Below are 8,979 nucleotides of genomic sequence, written 5' to 3'. Positions count from 1 at the left end.
TTCTGGATATTTAGTGCTATTTTAAAAGTGCTATTCTTTTAAAATAATTATGTAAATAAAAAAAAAAAATCTACCTCCTTTAGATTTTTGTCTCCAGGAACAAAGTACAGTCAACCCCTGGCAGTTGGTCTGGGACGGAGGTGGGTGAGGGAGGGAGGTAATCAGATTTAGGAGATATTTAAGAAGTAGGATGGACAAGGAAAGCTTTTGAGGGAAAAATATTTTGAATTCATTTTTTAAAGTTGTTTTTTAATTGAAAGAGTAATATATGCTATGGTAAAATTCAAACAATACTAAAGATATACAATGAAAATATGTCTCCTTAACCAAAGTTAACCGGCATTAATAGTTCTTATGCACTCTTCTAGAAATTTTTTGTGCCAGTGTAAACTTATATAGGTGTTGCTGGGTGAACTGGGGAGACCCTGGGCCCTGGTGCCTTGATCCAGCCAGACCAGAAGGAGTCGCCAAAGGTTCTTGGTCTTGTCATGAGAATGAATTCAAGAACAGACACATAAACCTGGATGAATAACACAAGCAGAAAAGTTTGTTAAAGTGAAAAGTGCACTCTGGAAATATGAGAGCTGTGTGCCCTGGGGGTTGGGTTTCTATCTTTTATTGATAGTTGTTAACTAGGGGGTTGAATATTTACTACTTGGGGTGGGAGGCAGGGTTTCCCAGTTTTTTTTCTTAATTTGGTCAGGAGTTTCCTGTGAGGGCATTGGCCATTTTGGGCCTGTTTGGTTTGATCTAGCTTCTTGTGGAGTGCTGTGGGGAGAGGCCTCCGACCTTCCCAGTATCTGCCCATGACGTCCTCATTGCTGACCTCCAGGTATCCTGTCAGAACCTAACTAACTGCCTACTCTAACACAGGCATACCTCAGAAATATTGTGGGTTCGGTTTCAGATCACTGCAATAAAGCGAGTCAAATGAATTTTTTAGTTTCCCAGTGCATCTAAAAGTCATGTTTATACTATACTGTACTCTATTAAATGTGCAATAACATTGTGTCTCAAAAATTGTACATTCTTTAATTAAAAAATACTTCATTGCTAGGGCGCCTGGGTGGCTCAGTTGGTTAAGCGACTGCCTTCGGCTCAGGTCATGATCCTGGAGTCGCGGGATCGAGTCCCGCATCGGGCTCCCTGCTCGGCGGGGAGTCTGCTTCTCCCTCTGACCCTCCTCCCTCTCATGCTCTCTGTCTCTCATTCTCTCTCTCTCAAATAAATAAATTAAAAAAAATCTTAAAAAAAAAACAAAAAACTTCATTGCTAAAAATGCTATCATGTGGGGCGCCTGGGTGGCTCAGTCGTTAAGCGTCTGCCTTCAGCTCAGGTCATGATCCCAGGATCCGGGGATCGAGCCCCACATCGGGTTCCCTGCTCAGCAGGAAGCCTGCTTCTCCCTCTCCCACTCCCCCTGCTTGTATTTCCTCTCTCACTGTGTCTTTCTGTCAAATAAATAAATAAAATCTTTTAAAAAAAAAAATGCTATTATGTGAGCTTTCAGCAAGTTGTAATCACCGATCACAGATCACCATAACGAATACAATAATAATGAAAAAGTTTGAAATATCATGAGGATTACCAAAATGTGATAGAGACATGAGGTGAGCAAGTGCTGTTGGAAAAAAGGTGCCCTTAGACTTGCTCGATGCAGGGTTGCTGCAAACCTTTGATTTGTAAAAAAAAAGGCAATATTTGCAAAGCACAATAAAAAGAGGTATGCCTGTTCTTTTTAATAGTTTTGCAAAAATAATATTTATTTGTATTAAAATAAATATTAAAATATTTAATATCTCTCTTTTTATAAAAAGGGGAACACACTATGCACCCTGCTCTTCCCTTTACCAATTCACTGAAACATTGTCTTTTGGCAGTTTATTCTTTTTAATGATTGCTTCATGGTCCATTGAATTAATGTGTTATCATTATTTATATTGGTTTCCAAACTGATGGACTTCAGGGCTGTTTCCAGTTTTTGATATTTGAGTTAGATTTTAAATAAGAGCAGACACATGAATTAACGAAGGAAGAATTCTAGGTGGTGAAAAGAGGTTTACACATGAACAGGGACCCCTAGCATTTTTGTGACTGAGGAGCTGTTCTTGACTTGCCTAAGCCTGAAGGTGATATATCTATGAGCGCAGAGGTGGGAGAGCAGTGGGTGTTTATGCAGACCTTCGAGTCTGTGTTGTAGATTCAGAATGTGACTTAAGAGTTGGGCATTTCTAACAGGCGGTACCCCACTTCGTCAGCAATTAGAGATCTTTCAGGGGAAGAGGTGTGAACACTGACCACATTCCCCTCCCATAGAAATGCCTTCTTGCCCCTCCATAGCTGTCACCCTATTGCATTCTATTTTTTTTTTTTTTAAGATTTTATTTATTTATTTGACAGAGAGAGCGAGGGAGTACAAGCAGGGGGAGCAGCAGGCAGAGGGAGAGGGAGAAGCAGGCTCCCCACTGAGCAAGGAGCCTGATGCGGGGCTCGATCCCAGGACCCTGGGATCATGACCTGAGCCAAGGCAGACGCTTAACCAACTGAGCCACCCAGGTGGCTATTGCATCTAAATCTGCTGGCTATCGTAGTTGTTTCTCTGGGCACCCTCGCCGGAGTGAGAAACATGAAGGATCTGTAAAAGACAGAAAATAGGTTTGATGGCTTGAATAGAAACTTATGTCAGGGGAGAATGAGAAATGGGCCATCTGTGTAAGGCCACGCCCTTTCATCTAAGCCCATTTGTCCTCTCCCACTGCTGTTGGAAGAGTTCATCCCGGATGTACCCATTTTTCAGTTGCATGATTTTGAGAGTCTCCAGCTTCAGTTCCCCTATCAGTAAAATGGGCATAATTAGTCCTGGTTGGCACAAGTACTGAGAAGGTTAATAAGCCAATGGATATGAATGGGCCTATTTTACTTTTTCCAAGGCCTTCACAGAATGGAATTTGTACAAGGCAATATGTGATCCAATCCAAGACAGTGAAGCATAATCTATTCTTTCCTGGGATGTGCCTGCCAGTGGCCAAGGTAAGCCTCAGCCTGTGTGCTTTATTTAAACAATTCCTGAAAGTTCATCACCTTTTGGAAAATATTACCAAATTTCTTACCTATCACCTTTAGGAAAATATTACCAAATTGTATATCACTCTGTGGTTGGCAAAGAGACCTTAGCAACAGTGGTCTCATATAAGCCTCCAGGAAACCATCCAGAGTAAGTAAGGCATATTTGATTCCCAGGTAGTGGGCGGTATAACAGGCTCAGAGAGATTGATGTAAAGAAACTGAGACTCAGAGAAGACACAGAAATAATAAACAGCAGAGATCAGGAATAGGTCTCCTCTAGACTACTTACAGGACTGATGAGGTGAGAGATAACAGCCCTGCTCTCAGTCTGCCTAGGCTTGCGATTCTCGTGTCTGTTTTCCCAGTTTTCCCCAGTCATATTTTACATCCTAGTAAAATGTATGTCACTTTTAAAATAATTTTATTAAAGATTCTATTTATTTGTCAGAGAGAGAGAGCATGAGCTCTCTCTTACGATAACCCTATGAGGTAAGCAGAGCAAATAGGAGTAATTCCACTTTGCAATGAGGAAATAGATTTAGGAATTGAGACCTGCCCAAGGTTAAACACCCAGTAAGGAGCAGAGCCAGAATGGGAACCCGACTCTTTGGTCAACAACTTCAATGCCCTTTTTATACTTTCGTTAATGTTATTAGGCTTTTTATTATGCTTTTATTGTACATTTGTAACTTTTTCTAAAATTCAAATTAGATAACCTTGTGTAGACATTCATTACAAAACATTTATTGAGTACCTTGGTAAACTGGTCAGCATCTAGTTACAAGAAAAGTAAATAAACAGTTACAGTCAAAGATATAACATAGTTTGCAATTTGGAGATTTAATAAATGGTTTTTAATGACAGCATGGTGACAACTTTTCCTCAAAAGGTAATAATCACAATTGACTTTTGTAAAAAGTGGGAGAAGGAAGTCACATACACACATACCCGTGTGTGTGTAACACACACAACCCTGCCCCCCATCAGTGAAAATCATCTGAATTTTCCATGCCAGTAAGTAACTGGCATTTTCTTGGCATACTGACCGGCAGGGGATTACAGGCTGCCGTGTTGTGTATCAGCAGAGGATGTCAAGTGGATTTCGGTATTCTGTTACTTTGATGTCACTGTCCAGCATTGTCTGGTCTTTTCCTTGCTAACAGATACCACAACATCATGTGAAAAAAAGAGAATTTGTAATAATTTCCTTTGTAAACAGCATATTTCTTGCTTGATAATGAAGACTTTGTTTACAGAAGTCCTCTTGCTATTTTGGGGCCATAATTGGTTATTGGTCTGCTCATCCTTCTTAGTTCTCCAGGGCAAATGTGACCTGGAGCAGATTCTAAGAGAGGAGGGATGGGGCAACGACTTAGAGATCAAAGATTAGACAGAACAGTACCTTCAGAGCGCTAGATTTGGAATTAAAAAAAAAAAGAAGAAGAGCAAAACTCCTCTATATAGTGAAGAATTAACTTTACGCAAAGAAAAGGGAAGAGTTGAAGCAGAGCTATGACTTTTGCCCTCTGCTCCCGGGAGGTGATCTCTAGGCATCTAGAATGTTCCACTTCATAGGGGCGTCTTTGCTCTGAGGCTGAGGCTGGCGACTGGACAGTCTAACGGTGTGATTTGTGACAGCTTTGGAACATGCTGTATCAGTTCCAGCCTCCAGAGGAGCTGAACACTGTGGGTCAGCAGTGTGGGCAGTGTGTGATTGAGCCCTAGTAAAAGCTCCGGACTCCAAGGACTTGGTTAAGGGTCCCTGGTTGGCAACACTCGAGGATTGTCCCACATTGTAACCAGGAGGAGGTAATGCCATCCAGGACTCCACAGATGATGAGAAGCTTTGTGTTTGGGCCCTGCAGATTTCACCCCATCTGTCTCTTCTTTTGGCTGGTTCTGATTTGTATCCTTTTGTTATAATAAAACTTTCACTGGGGGGCGCCTGGGTGGCTCAGTCGTTAAGCGTCTGCCTTCGGCTCAGGTCACGATCTTGGGGTCCTGGGATCGAGCCCCGTGTTGGGCTCTTCGCTTAGTGGGGCTCCACTGCTTCTTCCTCTCCTTCTCCTTCTGACCCTCCCCCCACTCATGCTCTCTCTCAAATAAATAAATAAAATCTTAAAAAAAACACCTTTGGCCGCCTGGGTGGCTCAGTTGGTTAAACGACTGCCTTCGGCTCAGGTCATGATCCTGGAGTCCCGGGATCGAGTCCCGCATTGGGCTCTCTGCTCCGCGGGGAGCCTGCTTCTCCCTCTGACCCTGCCCCCTCTCATGTGCTCTCTGTCTCTCTCATTCTGTCTCAGATAAATAAAATCTTTAAAAAAAAAAAAACCTTTAATTGTAAGTACAGTGCTTTCCTGGGTTCTGTGAGTATTTCTAGCAAATTATCTTGAGGAGGTAGTGGGATCCCCGAACTCGTGACTGGTGACTGAAGCGAGGGCAACCCTGTGAGCGCTGTGCCCTTCACCTGTGAACTTCGTCTACCTGTATCACTGGGGTCAGACATCGCTGCGTTTCCCAAAACCTGATCTTAGATTTAGATTTTGGCACTTTCTAGCTTGGTTATTTCTGTCAGCTTCAGGGTTGTTTTTTTTTTCCTTAATTTGGGGGTCATCCCTGTTCTATTTTCCTTACTGAGTTAATTCTTAATGTGTGTAAAAGAATACGCTACTTAAAAACTGTGATGGACCATCAAGATATATTAATATGACCACAATGGACGTAAATGGTGGGGATGAACGTAGCAGAGATGTGGGTGGGATAGGCAAGACTTTATTCCATCATTCATTACACATATAGTTTTTGTGTTTCTATATTGTGTGCAGAGTGCTAGGGAGATAAGAGTGAAGAGTCAAGGCCCTGCCCCTGTGGGGCCTGTATTCTACTCGGGGAGAGAGAGAATGAAAAGGCAAAAGGGGCAAATGATTAGGCTGTGGTCATTGTTGGAAGCAAAGAGTGATATGACAGGGAGCGATTCCACTGGAAGGGGTGCTTCCACTGGAAGAGACAGAGTGACCAGGAAAGAGCTCTCAGAGGAGCTGACATTTGAATAAAGATTTTAAGGAAGAGAACTAGAGTGTTTTTTAGGCAGAAGAATAGCAAGGGCAAAGCGCCTGAGGTGGGAAGGAGGTTGGTGTGTTTGAAGAATAGGAAGTAGGTCTGTGTGGCTGGATTGGGAGAACATAAGGTGGGAGATATGCATGGGTCAGATGATGAAGGGCCTTATTTTCCAGGAAAAGGAGTTTGGATTTTTATTGGATTTTTATTTTAAGAGTGATATGAAGCTTAGACGATTTTAAGTAGGCAAGTTACATGAATTGCTTTAAGAAGACATTCCAGCTGCTGAATGGGGAAGAGCTGAAGCAGAGAGAGAGGTCATCAGGAGACCATGCAGTTACTCAGGTGAGGGGCTGGCAGAGGACAGATAGAGAAATGGGCGGATACTAGCTATGCTTTTCAAGTAGAGCAAACGCCTTGCAGTGGATTAGATGGTGGCGCTGGGGAGGGCACGAGGAAGAAAAGTGTGTTGGGTCCTCTGGGAAGCAGATGCCGAGGAGTGGGGAGTGTAAGAGGTATCAGAGGTGGGGTATGTCTATGAAGGGAAAGGGGAGAGGAAGCAGGATTGGTCAGGGAGAGCCTCGGTCTGAAATGCAGGTAAAATCTTGGGCAACCCGTTGGGGAACTTCAGGGCAAAGGTGTCTTGTGAGAGGAGGTTCCATTGGGCAGAAATGTCTAGGCCCTAGTGACCCTTCATGTTGCTCTCAGTCATTGGTGGGGGGCTGCCTGGGAGGAGGGTGCCCAGGCTTGAAAACTGAGACAGATCCTGAAGTTTCTACCAGCTGGAGGCTGACAGCTGACTGCACGTCTTATAGCTGATCAGCAAGCTCTCTCCTGAAGACAGATCCAAGCGGGGCACCCCCATGGCTACCACAGTCCATCCCTTGTACCATGTGGATCCATTCTCCGGACACATGGTGGTGGGGAGGGGTAGCCCTTCCAGAGTCCTAGTGAGCTGTCTTCCTAAAGGGACTTAGAAAAGGATGGTCTGTGGATTAACCACAGGCTATTGCTGTGGCCGGTCTTGGGGCTGCAACTGATAAATGACTGTCTCCCTGCTCCATAATCCACTCCAAATTCCATTGTCCCTCTCTGCCAGAGATTATCCCACTCTCATCTCTGCTGGCCCTGATGACTTGCCTGGTAGAGAAACCCAAGCCCTTATTCTTGAGGCGGTCTGAGACCCCAATAACCTCACCCTTCACAGGCTGTGCTGGATTTGCCATTCACATCACAGTTAGGCAACGGAGTGCCAAGAGGTGCCCATGGGGATCACCCGAGTTCCATACATATTCCTGCCCCATGTGTTTAGTAGCATTCCATCTCCTTTTGCTGGGCAGGCTCAATATCCCTGTCTCAGTCCCCATGCAAAGCCATCACCTTGTGTGTCACCCAGGATATGGGCTAGAGCAGTATTCCTAGGTATCCAATGTATTGTTTCCAGAACAAAGAGGTCCACAAGGTATGTGCTTCCTTTGTGGATGTAATATGCAGCAGTTTGTCTTTTCTTTATAGGAGATGTCCTAGCATGCCTCTGACCCCTGGGTCCCCCAAACTATTGCAGGGGGAGGTCCCTAGAATCTTCATAGAGTTTATATCACACCCTCTTGAGTGAGTGTGTCTTACCAAGGCTTCCAGGGGCCTTCTTGTGCCTTCTCTCCAATCAGCACAATGTCATTGATGCGGTGGATCAATCTGGGATGTCTGCATGGTCTAGATCTTTTCTGAATATATCACAACAGAGATTGGGAGAGTTGTTACAGCCTGGGGGAAAAACTTAATGAATGTTGTTCAGTCCATGTGAATGATGCTTCTGATCCTCTTTCCTGATTGGGATACAGAAGAATGTGTATGTTACATCGATGGCCACATGTCATGTATTTGAAGCCATATTTATCTGCTGTAGCAATGAGACCACATCCAGTGTGGTGGCTGCAATCAGGGCTTGAACTGAGCTGGCTGTAGTCTACCGTCATTCTCTAGGATCCATCTATTTTCTGTAGGAACCAGACTGGAGAATTAAACAGAGTTATGATAGAGACCACTACCCCTTGAGATCCTTAAGGATGGTGCTGATTTCTGTCTTCCTGCCAAAATGGGATATACATATATATATAATTTTTAAAATTTATTTTCCCCCTTTCAATTAATTTAATTTCAACAATCTGTCAAAAAAGAGCCAATAAACAAATATTGAATTACATTTTGTTGGTTTTTTCAAAATGTCTTGTGCGTCTCTCACCCTGACCACCCTGCTACTTTTCCATATTCCATGGGCCGCGCGTAGATGCAAAGCTGGTACGGTCTACTTGGAGCCAGTAGACAGGAGGACAAGGATGCCTGATGAAACACTTACGGACAAAATATAGTTCACTGTGGGGTTGAAGTTCGTCAATATAAAGAAGGAAGCAACAATGACCAAGACCAGGAATAGGGTGTTGTTATAGAAGATGGAAAATGTTGTAGCTTCATAGTCAGCAACTTCCCTCTTCTTCCACAAGATTCTTTCAACTTTTTCCTTTCGAGACATCTTTCTGTTATCAGCTTCAGAAAGTTTGCAAGTCACTTCTTTGGCAACAGCATCCTCCCTCTTCTGTGCTACTAGATGGGGATGGTGGACACGATGAAGGCGTTCCCGAGGAAGAGCATGGAGGACTTGGCTGAGAGGTTGCAGCTGAAATCCTGCAGAAGCAGATCCTCCTCAGATTGCTGCTTGGAGCCACCATGGGGGCCATGGTGGAGCTCATATTTTACATTGAAGTGTAGTTGACACAATGTTACATGAGTTTTAGTATACAACATAGTGATTGGACAACTCTGGATGTATGCTGTGCTCACCACAAGGGTAGCTGCCAT

The 8,979-nt window shown here is 43.8% G+C and overlaps 1 pseudogene; it reads right to left on the bottom strand.

Annotated features, from left to right (window-relative positions):
- Nucleotides 1–8,418: 8,418 nt before the first annotated feature.
- Nucleotides 8,419–8,979, bottom strand: LOC115937524 (translocon-associated protein subunit gamma pseudogene; annotated as a pseudogene).

This window comes from Leptonychotes weddellii, chromosome 4 (assembly GCF_054177405.1).
Source record: "Leptonychotes weddellii isolate Sample4059 chromosome 4, ASM5417740v2, whole genome shotgun sequence".
In the NCBI taxonomy this organism is placed as follows: Eukaryota; Metazoa; Chordata; class Mammalia; order Carnivora; family Phocidae; genus Leptonychotes; species Leptonychotes weddellii.
Note: the sequence above shows the minus strand (reverse complement) of the source record. Positions and strands in the feature narration are given on the sequence as shown.